Source organism: Triturus cristatus, chromosome 4_1 (genome assembly GCF_964204655.1).
Source record: "Triturus cristatus chromosome 4_1, aTriCri1.1, whole genome shotgun sequence".
Classification (NCBI taxonomy): Eukaryota; Metazoa; Chordata; class Amphibia; order Caudata; family Salamandridae; genus Triturus; species Triturus cristatus.
Window position 1 is genome coordinate 1,249,871,081 of NC_140585.1, and position 20,216 is coordinate 1,249,891,296.

Consider the following 20,216-nt stretch of genomic DNA (forward strand, 5'->3'; position numbering starts at 1 on the left):
TTGGCTTCCTTTCGCCATAAGCGAAAAGAGTCAAACATCGCCGGCCGGGCTTTCTTCTTAAACAATTTAATTTCCAGGTTATCTAAAATATCGGTATCAAAACTACCATTTTGGGGCCATTTTAAAACACCGTCTTTCCTGGTGTAGTGGATCCACACTTCGTTATATGCAATGGGGCCTACGCCATGTTTCACATAGAGCTCATAAGTTGGAGTTCCAACCGGAGGAACCGGACATGATTCTTCCAGCTGGAAATCTTTTCCACAACCCAAACAGAATAATCTACCAAATAGTCCAGAACCAGGCATCTTCGCTCACTAGTCTAGATCCAAACGTCAAAGGATTATCGATTACGATATTCTCGTGAATACACGAGTCCTCTGGCTTTGGGGTTTGCAAACACCAAATCACCAATTACCAAATCAAATCAAACGATCCCGAGGGATACCAAAACAAATGGGAGACGCTCCACTTATACTTAACTGAATATTGCTGATCGATGGCGTCACCAGAAGACTCTCTCGATTGTTTCGCTCTCTCAAACTCGTCAAGGGTCCAAAACAGGTCGATTAATCAGGGCAGCAGTCCTTCGTAGCCGTCGGGACGCGGAGAACCTCGCAGAAAAGACTTTCGGACCACGTCGACATGCAGGGGTCGATGAAGTGGCGGCCTTCCTCCGGAATTTCCACACGAAGCTCCTCACGAACCTCTGGCTTGGACTGGTACCGCTGAAATCGGCCCCACGTTGGGCGCCAAACTGAAGTACTGGGTATTTTAGACCCAGCGGTGCAGGGGCACACACCCTATGACTTCGGGGTTTCACCCTGTTCCGGACCTACAGAAACACAGAGTCTTCTGGGTGAAGTCAAAGAATCGTTTATTGGCTGCAGACCAATGACAGGTATCCTAGAAGTACAACAGCGTGTATGTTCTCAGGAGACTGCTGAAAATCATAGCAACGGACTTCTCCTTAAGTACAAAATATCATGCTCCAGGCATACATTCCTTGGTTTACGATATGGTCATATAAAGGCATACATTACAAACGAAAAAGCAGAGTCATGATGACCATCCCACATTCCAGTTCGGCCAGCCCACAATGATTTACACAGGAAGGTTCAGATCCCATGTTTGAAGTAAATAGACCCCCCAATAAATATGAGCATCTCCTGTTTTGGGAAACAAGTCATAAAGCAAGAACAAGCAGGTGTGGGAGAGATTAACCGGGGGATTGTGTAGAATGAAAGGGTTTTATGACGGGTCAAGCCCTGATACGAATCACAGGTGGAAGGAGGAAGGGGAGCTCGTGAGACCGGTTTGACCCGGGGCAGCAGAGCCAGCTGCCCAGGTCACAGAGAAGTCAGAGGGAAAGCCCGTGTACTGTGAGGCCCGTATTAACTCCATCATAGCCTATGTGAGGGCAATGACAAGATGGCCACTGCTTCCAAAATGGAACCCGCGTAGTTGAGCAGAATACGTGTACACAGTGCATTCGTAGCTAGAACGGCACATAAAGCACTCGTACGTGCCGCATTTACCATTTGCGGTTCGCTAATACCAAAATAGACAGAGGTAGGGCCCTGTCCCCTACGCGGTTCCGAATACCAAAGTACGACATCGCCCCCATCGTCAGAACCTACGGACTCAACATTGTGTCATACGCAGACGACGCCCAACTCATCCTCTCCCTATCCAACAAACCCAACACCGCCAGACACAACTTTCGAGAAGGCATGGTAGCCGTCGCCAAATGGATGAAAAACAGCTGCCTACAACTAAACACCAACAAAACGGAAGTACTCATCATGGGCCCAACCCCAGATGCCTAGAACAACACCTGGTGGCCCCCCACCCTCGGAAGCCCGCCCGCCCACCCGCACGGACCACGCACGCAACCTGGAAATCATCCTGGCCTTAGAGCCCAAAATGGACCACCAGATCAACTCAGTCTCTTCCTCCTGCTTCCACACCCTCCGCATCCTACATAAGCCCTTCAAATGGATCCCCCTCGAACACAGAAAGACAGTCACTCACGCCCTGGTTCCCAGCAGGCTCGACTACAGCAATGCACTCTATGCCGGAATAAACAAAAACCTCACCCGCAAGCTACAGAACATCCACAATGCCGCCGCAAGACTGGTCCTCAACCTGTCAAGACACTGCCACATCTCCCAGCACCTCCGAGCACCTGCGCACACTCCACTGGCTCCCCATCGAAACTAGAGTCACCTTCAAGATGCTAACCCACGCTCACAAGACCCTCCACGACACAGGACCAGCATACCTGAATAGCAGACAAATTCCACACACCCCAAAGGACCCTACGATCAGCCCAGCTCTCCTACGCCATGATCCCCCGCACCAGAAAGACCAGATCAGGAGGCCGCTCCTTCTCCTTCCGCGCGGCCAGAGCCTAGAACGATTTTCCGCTCCACCTCAGACAGATAACATCGCTCCCCATCTTCGCAAGAAACCTCAAAACCTGGCTCTTCTACAGAACCCCCCCCCCCACACCCCCCAGCACCTTGAGACCCTTACGGGTGAATAGTCGCGCTTAACAAACACCTGATTTGATTTGATTTGAGCATTAAACACATACCTCTCATTTTGAGTGATTAAGCTTGTAGTCGCCCACCGCAGTGAATTCTTGCATTTTGTCTAAGGTCCCTTGAATAGTCTTAGCCAGTCATAGATCTTTATTCGGCTTAATAGCAGCCATTAAAGAACACCTAAAACATTATTTCACAGAGATTAGCATAATAAAATTTAACCAACATAATCAACACACAAAAATAATTTTCTGACAATATTACAGAGCCAAACTGCAGAGGAAATATACTTATAGACCATTAAAAAGTGAATTCATCATTTAAAAGGAGTAGATAGCATAATGCAGGCTGACACTTTCTTATGTTCAAAAATCTTAACAATGGTTTTAAAAAAGTGCGTTTCGAGTTAAGAGAAGGTTTACAAAAACCATAAAATGCAAAGTGCTCTGTGCAGAAATTGAATCACATGGACACAATTCTAATTTAGTATCACAATATGCATCACGTGGGTACGAAACCAGAAAATGAGCAATACCCATCCTTAACCTAATCAGGTAGAACATTTTGGCTTGGTTAAAATAATAGGAAAGGTAAGATTCGGTACTTGGGGAGCTAACTAACAATAAATGCTCTACAACCCCTTTTTTTAATGATCTCTTGACTATCTCTTACTTGCTTCAGATAAGAGAGAAAATCTCTTTTCAGCTTTGCTTTTGGGATTGTGGATATGTTTCTGGGTGTGTTAAAACAATCCTGCAGTCCCAACTTCTCCAGTTGTTCTTGCATATAAGAGAGGCAGCGATTTTTTTTCGCACAGTCCAATTTCATACAATCTAAGATTATATCAGGACGGTTCCTCCTTTACCCAAATGTTATGCCAAAGCATCAGAGGTGCTAATTGTATGCGAAAGGATAATGGTATTACACCTAATTCGTTATGACACATCGTGGCAGGAGTGCTTTTAGGTAGTTTTGACATCATGTTTTCTGCTCTCTGAAGGCCCAAAGTATTGGTGCAACCCCAAACTCCGGCACCATACAAGGTGACGGCGCATGCTCGGGCTTTATAAATATCTATAATGGCTTTTATGGGGCGAGAGCCTAGTTTTTTGTAAATCTAAAAATGGCCTCCACATTTTTGTTGAAGCCTCCAATCCTTGCGTCAGCTAAGTGGGACCAAGAATTGTTTCCATTAAAAAGGATGCCTAAATACGAAAAGGTTGGCACCTGACAAAATGTTTCATTCTTTATATAAAATGTTTTTGTTTTTGATGGGGATTTACCTGCTACCATAACATGTGATTTTGCAACATTAGTATTTAGCCCAAGGTCACTCATAAATTTATTAAAACTGGTTAAAAGCCTTTGTAGTCCCACACCAGTTCTCGACATTAGGACACAATCATCAGCGTATAGCAAGGCTGGTAGGGGCCTGCGGCCTATTGTGGGTGCATCTACATTTCCAATTCTGATGTGACTTTCTAGATCATTAATGTTTAGACAGAATAGGAAAGGAGCCAGTACACATCCCTGACGAACCCCACAGTCCATCTTTATTGGTGAGGTGAGCTCGTCAGCTGCACCATATCGTACTCTCCCTGTGACTCCCTGATGCATTGCTGCTAAATAATGGACAATTGATGGATCAATGCCCATAAGCAGCATTTTCTCCCAGAGTCTCCCCCTCTGCACCCAGTCAAAGGCAGACGTCAGGTCCATAAACCCAATGTATAAGGACTCTGACTTAGCCATAGTGTATTTGCCAATGACCAGGTGCAGATTGAGGCACTGTTCTACAGTGCCCAGGCCTTTCCTAAAGCCATATTGGACATCCGAAAACTTCCAGTTTTCTGTTATCCAGGTCTCCAATCTCTCCAATATTACTCGTCCCATGATCTTACAGGAGCCGTTAATTAGAGAGATGGTTTGATAACATTTAGGGTCTGACCTGTCTCCCTTCTTGTATATAGGGACTATTAGGACCGATCTCCAAGAAACTGGAGGACCCTGGGCCGCATAGCAGCTTAATATGTTTGTTAGCAACGATAGCCACAGGGAGATATTTGCTAAAAATAGATCCGCAGGTATACCATCCGGCCCAGGAGCCTTATTCTTTACAGTCTGAAAAAGTGCCCTGTTTACCTCATCTAAAGTTGGGGGTTCCAGAGGAGATGCCACATATTGAGAATAGGCACCACAGTGTGACTCAGCACTATTACCATAGAGACCAGCAAAGTGTTTCACCCACATTTCAGGCATGATAGTTGCATCAATGTTACAATTTATTGTGTCGCTAAAGTAGTCTTAGTTGACAGTTTTCCAGAAAAGTCTGGAATCTTTACTCTGCGATGCCACATGCAATTGGCCCCATGCTTCTTGCCTGATCACCATCTTACGTTTCTCCAACACGCGCTTATAATCTATGCGTGTCTGTCTCACTTCCACCTCATTACGTGGTTTAATTTTGAAAATCTTGATTCATTTATTATGTAGCTGAGAACATTCCCTGTTAAACCACCTTTTATTTTTCTGTATTCTGTCAGGCTGGTTCTTAGTTAAAAGTGCATTGATTGTCTCGGATATTACCTTGTATGATTTAATCATAGCTGGAGCATTTAAATTATCTTCCAGACAGTCCAATACTTGCCCAAGGTTACTCTTTATGATCTCCTCCCGAACAAAATCTGGGTTGACAGTGGACCACTTCCGGGTTATCCCCATGTTTTTAGTATAAGACAAGGCTGATACTCGAGCTGGTGTGATTAAGTCATCAGATAAAACCACTAGTTTTAATGTTAGTGGATAATGATCACTAAAATATATTTTAAGTATGCTAAAAATCAGTGACTGTGAGTTAAAATAATCAGACAAAATGATAAAATCAAACAGAGTGCCTTGGCCTCTTCCCGCATATGTTACCACATCAGAATTTACCAGCTCTATAAGATCTAAAGTTAAAAATAATGAGAATTTCAACAACAAATGTTCCCACAAGGACTATGTTCAAAATGATAACCGTCCATCATATCCCTAGTTAAACGGTGACATGCCGCACATTTGGACAGGGAGAATAATTTACAATTAAAATCACCCCCCCCCCACAGTATTACAAAGTCCGTTTTTATCGCCTCTATATCCTTCATTAATGCAGTTTCCAATTCCTGTGCAATAGTAATGTTTGTGATGTTAAAATTATTATGATAAAAATTGATGACCACAAGGATCAGGTTTTTCCTAAACAAAATATTAATAATCTGATAATGCAGAAACTCCAACTGCATTTTCCTGACTCTGCCGTTTAATGTTGCTGAAATCAGAGTTAATAGTCCTCCTTTATCATGGCCACCTGCGGAGGCTCTAGCTGGTGTGTGAATAGAATAAAAGCCATTTATGTGAGCTATATCGCGCATCCAAGTTTCCTGTAAGCAAACTATGCTATACTTACTAGCAAACTCTACCCAATCTTTAATTCCCAATTTATTTGACAGTCCTGCTATATTCCAAAAGAGACTACCGTATGTAATTAAACTAGTGTGAATGATATGCTTGCTCTCTGTGCAGCAAGTAGCTGCAACACCACCTTCTACTATCAGCGTATCTATTGACACATTAGGGTTCCGAACACCAGCTGATAGTACATCAGGGCGTACTGGCATAAACTCTAATATGCCATCATAAAAAGAATTAACAGGGTCAGGCACTGTAGGATGTGTCAGATCTAGCAAACCATCCTGATTGGGGTGGCAAAATTCGCTTGAGATTTTAATATTCGAAAGTAATGGTGGTCTTGCTGTTAGGACATGATAGCTAACTCTGTCTTATTTCTGTAGAAGAGTGTGGTGAGGTTACATTTTCAGCACCAAACTCCCTCAACAACTGAAAATTCAGTCATTCCACTTGATCTAGAGGAGAAAAATAATTAAAAGTTGGAATAGTGAACGGGGAGAACGCTTTAATTTGTCTGGAGACGCAACCAATGCCTATGTTTGACAATGGCTTGTAAAAATATCCTAATAGTACGGCTTTAATAGAGCCCCCCTGTTAGATTTGGGGGTCTCTAGTTGGCAGAGGTAGGTACCTTTGAAAAATAGGGACCCTTGCGTCTCGTCAGGGTAAGGGGGTACACTCCTAAAATAACCCCTTCTCACCCCCTTGGTAGCTTGACACGAGCAGACAGGCTTATCTCAGAGGCAGTGTGTAAAGCATTTGTGAACACATACAGTAACCTAGTGACAACACTACAGATGGACACCACACAAGTTGTATATTAAAAATAAGTATTCTTTATATAGTTTTAACACAAGACCATAAACGACAAAAATCCACAATACTGTACTTAAAATGGTAGAATTAGCTTAGTTCTCTTTAGATGTTAACATGCGACACTTTGAGTTCAATATACCTTAGCATGTGTAACGCTATACAACGAAAGTGTTGCAGGGAAGGTGATGCGTCGGTTCCTTACACGCAAGAACGGTGATGCTTCGGGTCCCTACTGATGCGTAGGGGATGCGTCGGTTCTTCTCTGTGAGGGGAGGTGATGGGTTGGTTTCTTACTGCGCTTCCGTGGCGATGCGGCTCGCAACGCCGTGATGCGATGAAGATCCGGTACAATGCGACAAAGATGGCGTCTTCTTCTTGATGTGACACGATGCGTGCATGGCCGATGGCCGTGCGGCGACTCAACGATACTTCTGAGACGCGACAGGCCCTGCGACATGCTTCTCGGTGAAGCGGCGGCATCTGATGCGACGTCTATCCTCTTCTCCGTTGATGTGAGACGGTTCGGGAACGATGTGACAGCCGTGCGGTGACTCAACGATTCTTCTGAGCTGCGACAGGCCCTGCAACACGCTTCCCGGTGATGCGGCGGCGTCTGATGCGACGTCGATCCTCTTCTCCAGAGATGCGAGGCGCTTCAGCAAGGATGCGTCAACTTGCAGTGGTGGCGATACGCTTTTCCGTTGATGCGGTGGCGTCTGATGCGACATCAATCCTCTTCTTCGGCGATGCAACGACAGCGGCTGCGGCGGCGACACGCTTCTTGCTCGTGAGTCGCGCTTCCAGCTCCTTGCGACACGCAGTCCCTCAGAAAGCTTCGCACAGCAGCAGGCACTTCCAAAAGACTGTTGGGGAGCGGGTTGGTGAAGTCTGTTGTCCCTGAGACTTCAGCAGGAGACAAGCTCTCTCTCAAGCCCTTGGAGATCCTTTTATATTTTCAAACACAGAATGTTAAAACCAACTTCACTAAAAGATGTATTTTATCATTCTAAGTTCAAGCATACTAAACTCGAATTTCTACCTAGTTCCCTGAGTCAGTTAGGATTATAAGATGTAATAATCAAACTGCTCATTCTGGCCTATGGGGAACAGGTAGCCTTGCAATAGTGGAAAACAAAAATGGCTGTAATTCACTATTAGTACATGCCACAGACACCAGGGCATGTCCTACCTTATACCTACAATGCGCCCTGCCCTTGGGCCTACCATAGGGGTGACTAATATGCAGAAACTGGAAGGTTTAGGGATGGGCAAGTGGGTGCACTTGCCCAGTCGGCAAGGCAGTACCAGACTGCACACAGGCTCTGCAATGGTAGACCTGAGACACACTTTTACAGGCTGATTCTGTGGGTGGCACAACCAGTGCTGCAAGCCCACCAGCAGTATTTGGTTTACAAGCCCTGGGCACTCCTGGTGCACTGTACTAGGGTCTGACAGGTAAACCAAACTAGCCAATCATGGAATCACTAATCCATACATCAATTTACCATAGGGAGCACTTGCACTGTGGGACTGGATAGCAGTGGCACAGTACCCAAAGCATATAACACCAGCCAAAACACATGAGGCAACAGCAAAAAAATGGAAGGGAGACCCACGCCAAGGTGCCATGTCTAACACCCCCACACTATTACTCCAAGGGAGTCTATCCATAAGCCAATATACAAAGTTCCTGTCCCTAAAATTCACAACAATGCAATCTCCTGTTTCAGATTTTGCCTGTGAACCCACCCATGACACACGTTCAACATTGTTTATGTTATCGTGTAAAATGATCCATCCTGGGCAGTCCAAAGTCTTCGTCAGCCAATGCACTGTTTTATTTTTTAGCTGTTTGCAGTCTTCTTCTTTACTGATTGGCAGGGGTGGGACATTTTTAAGGACAATGACATAAGGGGTAACTTCCGGAGGTAGGTGGTGTATTCTCAAGTTACTTTTGTGTATACCGACTGAAAGCTTATTGTGTTTTCTACCAGTGAGATTGGTCTCACTATTTTCCCTAATAACTGATATAGGACCCAGCCGTTCTTTTTCTTGTTGTTTTGATAATTGCATTGCAGTTTCAGTATTATTGATGACACAGACCGCAGGAATTGGTATCAGGGGAGGTGGAGGGGCCTGGAAAATGTCCAAATTTATATTCAGAATAGAGTTAGCCCAATTGGTCGTAGTCTCCGAGCCTGGGGTTACCTTCAAGATACTAGAGCCAATTAGTATTTTTAGCGAGACGTCAATGCTGTTTAATACCCCTACAAGAGGGTCAATAATTGACTAAATAATGACCTCCACCGAGCTTGTAAAGTGTTTGATTAACGTGCTGTTCCCCAGTCGCTCAGTGTTCGTGGGATCCGTAACAATACCCATTGTTCGAGTCTTTGTTACTGGCTTTCGAGGTGGGGCCATGGTTTTCTTATGTATCGCTGTAGGCAGTATGTCTTTCTCAACTTTCCCACAGGCCTTAGATTTTTTAGATGGCGGTGGGCAAAGAGTATTATAATACACAAAGAAAACTATGAGTCTAGTAACGTTTAAGACCTAAACACTTGTGTGAAGGGAATTCTTGGTAGAGTGAGACTATAAGTTCATGTGTAGATATATGTATGTATGAAATTGGTTCCCATCATCCACATAATGTGGCTCGCCTCATCATCTGGGAAACCGGGACCTGTTGGAGAACCATTTTCTACTTAGATATCGTAGTGATAAGTGCTAGTGAGCAAGTGCTGTTTAAAATTGTCTATCAGGGCACAAAGGATACTTTATTAGAACGCTACCTTGATGACAATGAATAAAAACAGTGCTACAACAGTTTAAACAAATAACTGTGATGGAAAGGTGGTCTACATGTTTCAGCTGCCGGATAGTGTTATCCAAGCTTTCGTCAGGACCAAAGGAGCTACTGCATGAGTGATCTTGTGCCAAAGTAACAAAAAACAAACAATTCCAATACAACCTGAACCCAGTTTTTGGGCCAAGAGGATCCGTGGGGAGTAATTTTACTTCATTAACCTACACGGATAAAGACAAAAGAAACACAAAACAAAGCATAACCATTGACATCGTGATCTGTCGGGGTCAAAAACAATGCATCCAGAGAAATATCTAGTATGCTAGTACTCTTAATGTATCTTGACAACTACAAGTCTGTCCAAATTAGTGCATTAAAAAATTCCAGGCACTTACCCAATTAGTGGTGGGTATGCGCCTCGCCTCACCTGGCAACTGCTCAGGTAATGGAGGCACCGCTCTGTAAAATAATAAGAGGGTTCAACATTATATAACCCCTTAGGTGGTTTTGTATAGAACAAACCACTTCATACACAGCGCGTGAAGTATCCATGAATCCCCCCTCTGGAGTAATGCCAGTGTTAACTTTATCTCTGCTTGCATCCAAACTAGTAGATGCAATATCTTCCGATGTTTTATCGTGCTTGTGTGCAATCTCCGTTGAAGTGCCATTCTGCAATGCTCTTTGGGTTTCCCCCAGTCTCTCCTCCACTGACTCTATTTCGCTTGTTATTGCCCCCATCGCTGTCGTTAAAAAGTTAGTGATCGATGAAATTAGCGGCCTGGCCTTGGTAGTGGTCATGACTGTTTTGCGTTTCCCCATCTCCTTACCTTTGTGTATTACTTTCCCCAGTGAGCTAGCTCTGCCAGAGGACTCTTTCCAGACGCTCCTTTCTCTGTATTAAACAGCCAAGGGCCCTAGTCCAGCCCAGCCTCGTCCAGATGCAGACGGGCGCATACGGGCCCGCTCTTGGCCCGGGCTTTGCCTGGGCACGCCCGTGCATGCTCCGCGCTGCGGGAGCCCACATCCGCTTAAGTGCGCCGGCTGACGCACACAAAGCGTGCTGGTGCCTCCTGGCGCATAGGCTGCTGGGCGTTGTGGTCCAGATTCCCTTGCGCAGGTAAAGTGCGCTGTGCTTCTATGCAAGATTAATCAACACCAAAGGGCTCCTGCCCCGGTAAAGTGCGCTGTGCTTCTGTGCAAGGTTAGTCAACACCAAAGGGCTCCTGCCCCGGTAAAGTGCACTGTGCTCTGTGCCAAAGTTAGTCTCCGTCGATCAGATAGCGGCTCCCGCCCCATGGGAGCCCGCGGACGCTTAAGTGCGCCGGTTGACACACACAAAGCGCTCTGGCGCCTCCTGGCACGAAGGCTGCTGGGTGTTGTGGTCCGGATTCCCTTGCGCAGGTAAAGTGCGCTGTGCTTCTGTGCAAGATTAATCAATACCAAAGGGCTCCTGCTCCTGCCCCTGTGAAGTGCGCTGTGCTTCTGTGCAAGGTTAGTCAACACCAAAGCGCTCCTGCTCCTGCCCCGGTAAAGTGCGCTGTGCTCTGTGCCAAAGTTGGGGGCATATTATCAAGCCAGGCGATAAAATTATCGCCGCTTTAGCGGCAGAAAACTGCCGCTAAAACGGCGTTGAAGCCCATGTTAGATTAACATGGGCTTCAATTGGAATTCAATAGAGCATATTATCAAGCCCATTATCGCTGTTTTAGCAGCAGTTTTCTGCCGCTAAAGCGGCGATAATTTTATCGCCTGGCTTGATACTATGCCCCTTATATTTACAAGGCGGCGATAGAAAATTATCGCCGCTTTTGCGGCCGTTTTCGTCCGAAAAGCGGCGATAATTTTATCACCTAATTAGCAAGGTCATGCTAACGCGTGGAACCTTGCATTAGCGCCCAAATTCTTAACGCCCAGCTTTGCATCTCTAATGAGATGCAAAGTGGGTGTTCCTGACCTGACATGACAGGAGAAATGTCGCTAAGCGACATTTCTCCTATCATCAAGCCCCACGCTATGAAGCATAGCAGCAGGAAAAGTAGCGATAACTCCTGTTATGGCTACTTTCTTTACGCCTGCTTCAGGACTGACTTAGCCATGATATCCTATGGAAGGTGGATATCATGGCTAAGTTTGTGGGGCCCTATCAACAAGCTAACGCCACATTTCATGAGATTATCGCTGGGTTTCCAGCGATAATCTCACGTTAGGCAGTTAGCGCTAGGATTTTTATCGCTTTTGAGATAAGCGTTGCTAATAGCACGCTATCTCAGCGATAAAAATCCACGCTAGCCGGCGATAATTATCCTAGCGCTAAGTGCGCTTAGCAATAATTATCGCCGGTTGTTGCTGATATGCCCCTTAGTCTCTTACGATCAGATAGACTAGTCTATTTCATCACTCTCAAGTACAAAATCATTTAATGCACGAAAAGCTTTAACTTAGACATCCCCTCCAGTGGTGGAACAATCAAGAGGTCACTATGTAATTTAACTGCCAGTGGCTCGATGAAGAACATAAACAGTATAGATGACATTGAGCATCCCTTACACTTGCCCCTACTAATTGCCACGGACCTATTACCTTGGATTTGATAACAAATCTTGCCACTTTATCCTTGTAAAGATTTTGAAGCTTCAGTAAGTATTGCCTTGAAAAGTCAAACTTTGCAAGAATAGAAAAGGATGCCATCCGATCGACTAAATCAAATGCCTTTTCTGTTTGTTGATTGAGGAGAAACTGATAGCTTGGACCAAATAGCTTGTCTTTGCAACTATGGATCTAGGGGGCATATCAACAAGCAGGCGATAAAAAATTATCGCCGCTTTTGCGGCCGTTTTCGGCCGAAAAGCGGCGATAATTTTATCGCCTAATCAGCAAGGCCACGCTAACGCGTGAAACCTTGCTTTAGCGTCAGGATTCCTAACGCCCAGCTTTGCATCTCTAATGAGATGCAAAGTGGGCGTTCCTTACCTGGCATGACAGGAGAAATGTCGCTAAGGAACGATATGACCTGCCCAGGGGGGACTTTTTATTACACTCTGCACTCACTGCGGCTATCCGAAAACATTGGAGGGAGGGTCTCAATGAACCACAGACATCGATGGGGTGTCAATACATAGTGATGGCGGCAGGAACTTTTAAAGCAGTCCCATGTCTATATAGGCGTATGACACAGGAAATGCTAGGCTCCTGTCTGCACTGCGGCTCAAATGGGAAGAAGTTCTGGGGGAGGAGATTCCAGAAAAGACCTGGGCTGATCTTGGGGAACGGGTATGGAAGAGTTCCAGAAATGCCCCATTTCAATTGGTGCACTTTTATATTTCACACAGAGCATACCTCACCCTGACGAAGATTAACAAATACTTCAAACCTCACACAGCAGCATGCCCACGCTGTAATAGAGCAGGGGCAGACTTTCAACAAAACCTATGTTTTGGATTGCTCGCAACTAGATAACTATTGGGTTGAAGTGGTCACAATATTGACCGAGATCACTGACAGGGAATTGGAGCCGGCTATGGGAACCTGTCTCTTGCATTGGTTCCCCCATACAGCCAAAAATAAGATTACAAGCAAATTCCTAGATATGGGTCTTTTGTTGGCTAAATGAGAAATCACTATGCATTGGAAAGCAAAGAGGGGCCCCAATGTAAAAAGATTGAAGACGGAGTTAATCAAATGGGCAGAGTGCGAAGGGATAGTTAGGCTGCAATTAGCAAAAAGAGCAGGAAGTGAGGGCATGGGAAACCTTGGTGGTACTCCTAAAGATCCCGGACAGTGATAGCGACGAGGTTCCCATGATTGCAACTCCTGGAGAGGCAGACTAGATAGCTTACTCCTGTGCACCGTATGCCATAGCAGACCTAGACACTGAGGGCAGCGTGCCCCCACCATCACTGAAGGTTGGATCCCAAAGTACTATTTTAGTTACATTTGTGAAGCTAGACTGCAGCAACACCAGTCCGTACCTCAAAACACTGATTGTATGTGACATGCCTGGTGGGAGGGGTGGTAGGGGGCAGTTGTGGGAGGGTAGAATTCTTTTAGGTTATGAGGTACTAACGAAATGTGCGACAAATGCTTATTGCATGGTACATGATTTATAGGTTATGGGTAGGGGGAATGTGATACACTGCCTAACTACTGTATTTGTATTAAATACAGTAGCGATTTCGCTCATTAAATTATATGTACTTTAACATGGATCATTTCATAGACTGTATCTGTTTAGTCATGCAAAAATCAATAAAATTAGTTTTTAAAAAAAAGCATTTGTATGATGGTGCAAGTAATTTTGATGATATGTTCTGCTATCAATATTATGGTCACCATTTTTACACAAAGCTAGTATCCCACATGCTGTTTACAATTACACCCAGTGGGACCACTGCTCTACACCACCGAAAGGTAGTTCAAAAACATTTGCACGAACATTTACATATTTTTCTGGTTTTGACCCATCAGACCCAGCCTCTTATTTCTATAGGCTTGCACCTATACCTGCAAAGAAGAATATGCCTACAAACACCAAGCTGATTTACCCTGCTTCCTTTATTTCCCAACTGTCTATACAGGGTTTCGACTTTTGGAAGGACACAATAGACACAAAATCTATCTGGGGAACAAGTGATTGGCAGCTTCAGGGAAAGGAGGCGTTGTTTAGAGCTTGCTAACATCAATGATTTTCCTTAATGAAACAGTACAACAGACTTCCTGTCTTGGTTTAGCTAAGGCAAAATATTTGAACATACCTGGCATTCCCACATTTGCTTGCTTTGAACATTGGCAACAATACACAAAGTACAGTGAGGATACCTTCGATGCCATGCTCTGCAATTGATCATACAATACATCGGACCCCGATCTGCAGGGTTGGTTGGTTGGGCCTCTAGACACAGATAATTGTCAGTCTGGGTTCCTGGGTAACACAGGAGGGTTTAAGGTCAAGAGGCCTAACCTTCTCTATGTACAAACAGAACACGCAGTATTGGTGATATCATATAGTGTTGGGACGTTATGCCTAGAGTGGCTAAAGACCTCAACACTTTCCCAGGTGAAACAACACCTGGCCCTTCTTTCTGATGACCTGGATCTCAGGGATTTTTTTCTAGGTCCCAGAAACCCATGTCAAAAGCGCTTCTTGTATGAAATATTCAATGAGCTATGGAACATTTCCCAGCAGGAAGCTGCGGAGAGATTGCTTGACATTGACAGGGTAAATATGGAAAAGGCTTTGACTGTGGTTGACAACGGTATGACCACTTTATCTTCCAAAATGTATTCACTGGGCAATATGGTGTCTTCTGCAATTGACATAATACAACAGGACATGCCTATTTTACAGCATGGACAGTCACAGTTATGTTCCATTGTAATGCTGAGCTGACCGTTGCAAACACTACGTTCTGGCCACGTGCTGTAGTGTTACATCAACACTACCATTCTGTTTTCTGAATATGAACTGACGGAAAGATAGATAACTATGGCATGCAAGTATGTGAAATACACCATGCTACCCATTGAAAAATTAGATCAATGACCTTTTACTGTGGCAGAGACACCATCCACAGACTGGATTATCCATGGTTATATCACCCTACCGGTCACTAATTTCCAATTGCAATATTGTCTCCAATACCAACAGGTAGGTAGATACGAAGTGCTAGGGGAAGGTTATGTGCACGAGTATTGGGAATTACCATTCAGGTTTAAGTGCAGGAAAGGAGACAGAACTGTTTTTTTTAGTGGTTCCGACTGTGAGGATGCCCTAAGCGGTTCCTTAGTTTGCAAGGACATTTCTCTTCACAGGGCATGCAACTTGTCATGTTATCTGAAGGGTTCCCCAGCTGCTGTAATACGTCTGGTTTTCAAACTGCTCTTGATTGGGAGCTACTTGATGCTGAATTGAATGATCAAGGTTTCTGTTGAATGGAACTGGGCATTGCTTATCTGGTGACTGTTAATACTTAGTCACTTGTTGTACACAAGTAGTGTTTCCACCTGCCTGCAAAATTAGGAAGGCAGCGCTGTGCCCTTCAATAAAGGTTTCCAACATATGGTTTGATTCCCTTAGCAGACTTAAAGCCATGCTTTTAGAACAGCATATGGCCTTAACTTTGGCCAGAGAGATGTTTGATTTCCAGGTTGCAAGGCCCTCGTCTGAGATACAGACACTACTCCACACTAACTTCCCGCTGCATTTTGGGGAGCTAGTCCATCGTATCTTAAACTCTTCTGATACTTGAGGAATAGTGCATTATTTTAAGTATATCAGCTCTGGACTGGTTAGCACCTTCCAGACAATCTTCAGAGTTATTCCATCATTCATACACTCCTTGCTGGTAAGCGTTTTTGGAGGGCTCCTTCTTGTCCTGCTACTTTTGGCGGGAATTTTATTTTATTTTTTCTGATCCGCAAAGGACGTCCCAGTTCAATTTGGACTGGAGACAGCACTGCTTGTGTTACCATGCCGTGAGAACATGGTTCACACGTTTGGCACACTTCGACTCCGAGAACTGGATGAGCACTGGTTCCTGTCCTTCAGGCCTGTTTGGCTTAACTGCATACTACCTGTATTCTACTGCCTGATTTGCGGTCTTGAATGCGTATTAAACATATGCCTAGGATTACAACTGATTGCGCCATTGGACATTGGTATTGTTGTCCCCAGCATCTTCCGTTCCTGATGAATGCATTTCTTGAGCGACCCTGGGATGCTTCAGCTCCTAATGACTTGGACAACTGCTCCACAATACGCATACAGGATGCAGTCTCTCCCTCAGTGGCTGCTGTGGGAATTGGATGAAATCACCTTTGCTCCATAAATCTGCTTCGAGGTGCGCCTCTGGGATCGTCATCTGTGGTTATGGACAACAATAATGTTGTGTCTGCCCCTCGGAACACATGAATTAATTGCCCTTTTCTGTGTGGGAACAATTTGGCTTGTTTTATAAACTAAATTCGACCAAAACATTTTTGTTTTCTTTTTCTTTTCTAAAGCACCATGGCTTTCGGAGTGCTCAGGATTTCAAAGTAATATAATGACTTTAAAGCTTTTTATGAATATTTTAAAGGGAAGCTTGCTTTTAGATGATGTTTAGAGTAGTTTTTATCTTTCTACGCACTAAGTGCAAAAGTCGTCCTATCTTCATTCACGGGGCGACAGCACTATCTGCATATCCATAACATCACTAATCTGGTGCGCACATTACGAAGGCTGTTTTTCTTATAAATAATAGGCATCCCCATAGATTGGGAGAGGAGGCACTTCTGCTGACACCGAAGGTCCCTGCATGCTGAGAGATCACCACGCACTGGTCTGACATTCCGTGAGGGGTGTCCAACTGGAGACCAAGATGGGGTCCTTCACTCTATCCTCTCAGATAATGGGGTTGGATTGTCCCTTTGGGGAATTCTTGGCTCTACACCTACACACACTCTAGGTACACCTATAGTAGGCTCTGCATCGTAGGAGTATGTCAGCATATATTCATTGCTTCAGCACCATGGTAGAAATGTGTCTACTGTTTACTCTCTTGGGGGCATATCTACAAGGACAGCGATAAATAAATGCAAAGCGCGCTTAGCGCTTTGGTATTTATCGCCGTCGATCTCTGGAAATTCTCGCCCTGGTGACGTGTTATTAACAACGCGTTACTCCAGGGCGATAAATATTCCAGAGATAGCGGGGAAATTACCGTTTTGCAGGAAACATCGCTGGTTTTCCAGCGATGTTCCCTGCAAAACTGCGATAACCTTGCTGATACGATCCAAAGGGTCGTATCAGCATAATCCACCCCAATGTCAGGGATAGGTAAGTCTGCATTTTAGAAGACGTTAGTTTATGGAGAAAACAGCGGTTTTCTCCAAAAACTAACATGTGCTAAAATCCTGTGGGTTGCCTTGCAAATATCGCGATGTGAACATCAGCGATATTTGCGAGGTAGTCCATCCGGGGTATGCCCAGTGACGCCTACTTTGCATCTCATTAGAGATGCAAAGGGAGGCGTTGGGGAAAAGGTTGCTAACATATGATTAGGCACGTTAGCACCCTCTTGTAAATAGAGTGATAGTTTTATATCCGCTTTTTTGGCTTTTTAAGCCAAAAAAGCAGAGCTAAAGCCCTTAAATATGCCCCTTGGTGCTTGTAATATCCTTTATTTGCTTTTGTCCCCTAATTATTGCAGCTCACGTATTTTATGCAAGAATAACGTTGGTTCAATAAATATATAGAAAACGTCCCACTGTGTATTCTCTGTATATTTCTCTGAGAACAAGTAAGCATGAATTAGTGAGCGAAAGATTCTGTACTGTTTCCACGATTCCTGTGGAATCAGGGTTGTCATGTTCAGTGGTTGCCAAAACTGTTCGCTCCCTGGTAAATTAGGGGGGCTTACAGTGGCACTGTGAGCTAGCTGGTCTATAGGCTAACATATTCTGCGGGGGTGTCCGGATCCAGTCTAGGCACCAAGCCCTTAGTTTATGTTGTCCAAACAATGCGCAGATCCTACGGATTAGTAGGAACTACACAACAAATGGCTTAGGGATATGCTGGAAGAGGCCCTAGCAGAAGAACTGCACCTTAAACAGATACAAACTGATGAGAATGTCGAGGAGGATCTTCAAGACTGGGTGGACAAGATGACCAATTAGTAGATCACACATAAATAGCGGACAGTCAGACCAAGGACCATAGAGTAAGAGGAGTAGGGAATGCAAAAAGGAATGTAGAATGCATAATGAGATCCATACATATGCTGGGGAGGTACTGCCTGGCGGTTGGGAGGAACATCACTGTGTCACTGTGTCAATATTTGTATTGTCTCTGTCTCACTCAATATCGCTGCTGGGGGTGGCTGCCCCTAACATGTGCATGGGGAAGTTGACTTATAATTGCACTCTATGGGGCATATTATCAATGAAGTGGCGAAGAGAGGCGATACGGTGCAGCCTGGCGTTTCCCCCTGCGATGGCGATAAGTTACACAACTTATCACCAGAGTGCAAGGGTGTCTGCGAGCAAGGAGGTTTGTTTATGTGTAGGAAGGAGTTCCTTCCTGCACATAAACAAACATAAAATGACATCTTGTAAATGTCATGGGTGCTGCTTCGTGCAGCACACATGAAAGTTACGAAAGGCATTTTGAAAAACGTTTTTTTCATGTACAGGAAGGGTTCACCTTCATGTACATGAACAGACCAAGGCATTTTGCTTTTCCCATGTGTGCTGCACAAGGCAGCACACATGGAAAAAGCAAAAATGAGGAGAAATAAAGCATTTCTCCTCGTTTTGCCACCTAAGACCATGATTTTTCTGGTCTTAAGTTTGGCGCTGCCACCTATTATCTCCAACCTTGATAATAGATGGCAGCGTCGACTTCAATGGGTGTTGTGGAGGAACGCCCACCGCAACACCCACTGCACGCCCCATTTCACGATAAGTTTATCGTGAAAGGGGCCCTATTATCAAGGCAGAGTTAAGCCAATTAACGTGTCTTTAAGCCACGTTGAGTGGTTTAACGCTGTCTTGATAATAGGATGATAAAATTATCGCCAGAAAAGTGCTGATAACGCGGCGATTAATGCCTTGCTAACATGCCCCCTATGTGTCTTTAAGTTTAAAAAAAAAATATTTGAAAAGTATTTTCTAAAGACACAATGTTAAGTTAAGTTGCAATGCCACTAAATATGAACTTATGAACATCAAAACATATCTAACAGCAATTTACCCAGTCTCCCTGTCTGGCCACATGTATCTATAAACTATAAACCCATAATAAATGCTCACCTAATGCTTTTTTAGTCACCCGCACACCTCAAGACAATATGGGAATGCACCTATATTACAAATGTACATGTTCACAATAACACATCATTTTAACACTCTATCTAAACTGTTTTAAATGATTTTTAGAAATATATCTATGCTAATACTATTTCACATTTTAGTGTTTATCAGAAACCACAAAAATATTCACTTGGCTATTCACAAAGGTAACTTACACTAGTGAGTAATGTACATATAGCATTCAACAAAGTCTCATTTCACATCCTTTTCAGATGCCTCAATGAGTTTGGAATTTAAGGTCCTGCTCGCAGCCGGATCTGCTCATTCTTGATGTACAGAACTCAAGCTGTGAGACTGGCATCAGAAGCTCAGAAGACTGCAAGTTGATCAGTGGAGTAGAGTAGGTTCGTCCGTCAGACCCTCTGCAACGTATAAATGACCCCGCTGGCAAATGTCATCCTCGAACTCAGCATCAAAATCCTCTCCTAAACCGATGACACACAATTCACACTCTCCCTCTCGTACAAGACCCCCAACACATTTAACAAGTTCACCACCTGCATGACTAGAGCCACCCTTTGGATGAGGGCCAACTGTCTCAAGGTCAACACTGACAAGATAGGACTAGTGATCTCGGAAAAAAACACCTCATCTTGCGACTCCACCCAGTGGCTGGCCAACCTTGGATCCACCCCTACCCCCAGTACCCACAACAGGAACCTCGGGATCATCATTGACATCAAACTAGACATGACCGTGCAAGTCAACACTCTCACAGCAACCTGCCTCCATACCCTAGAGATGCTGAG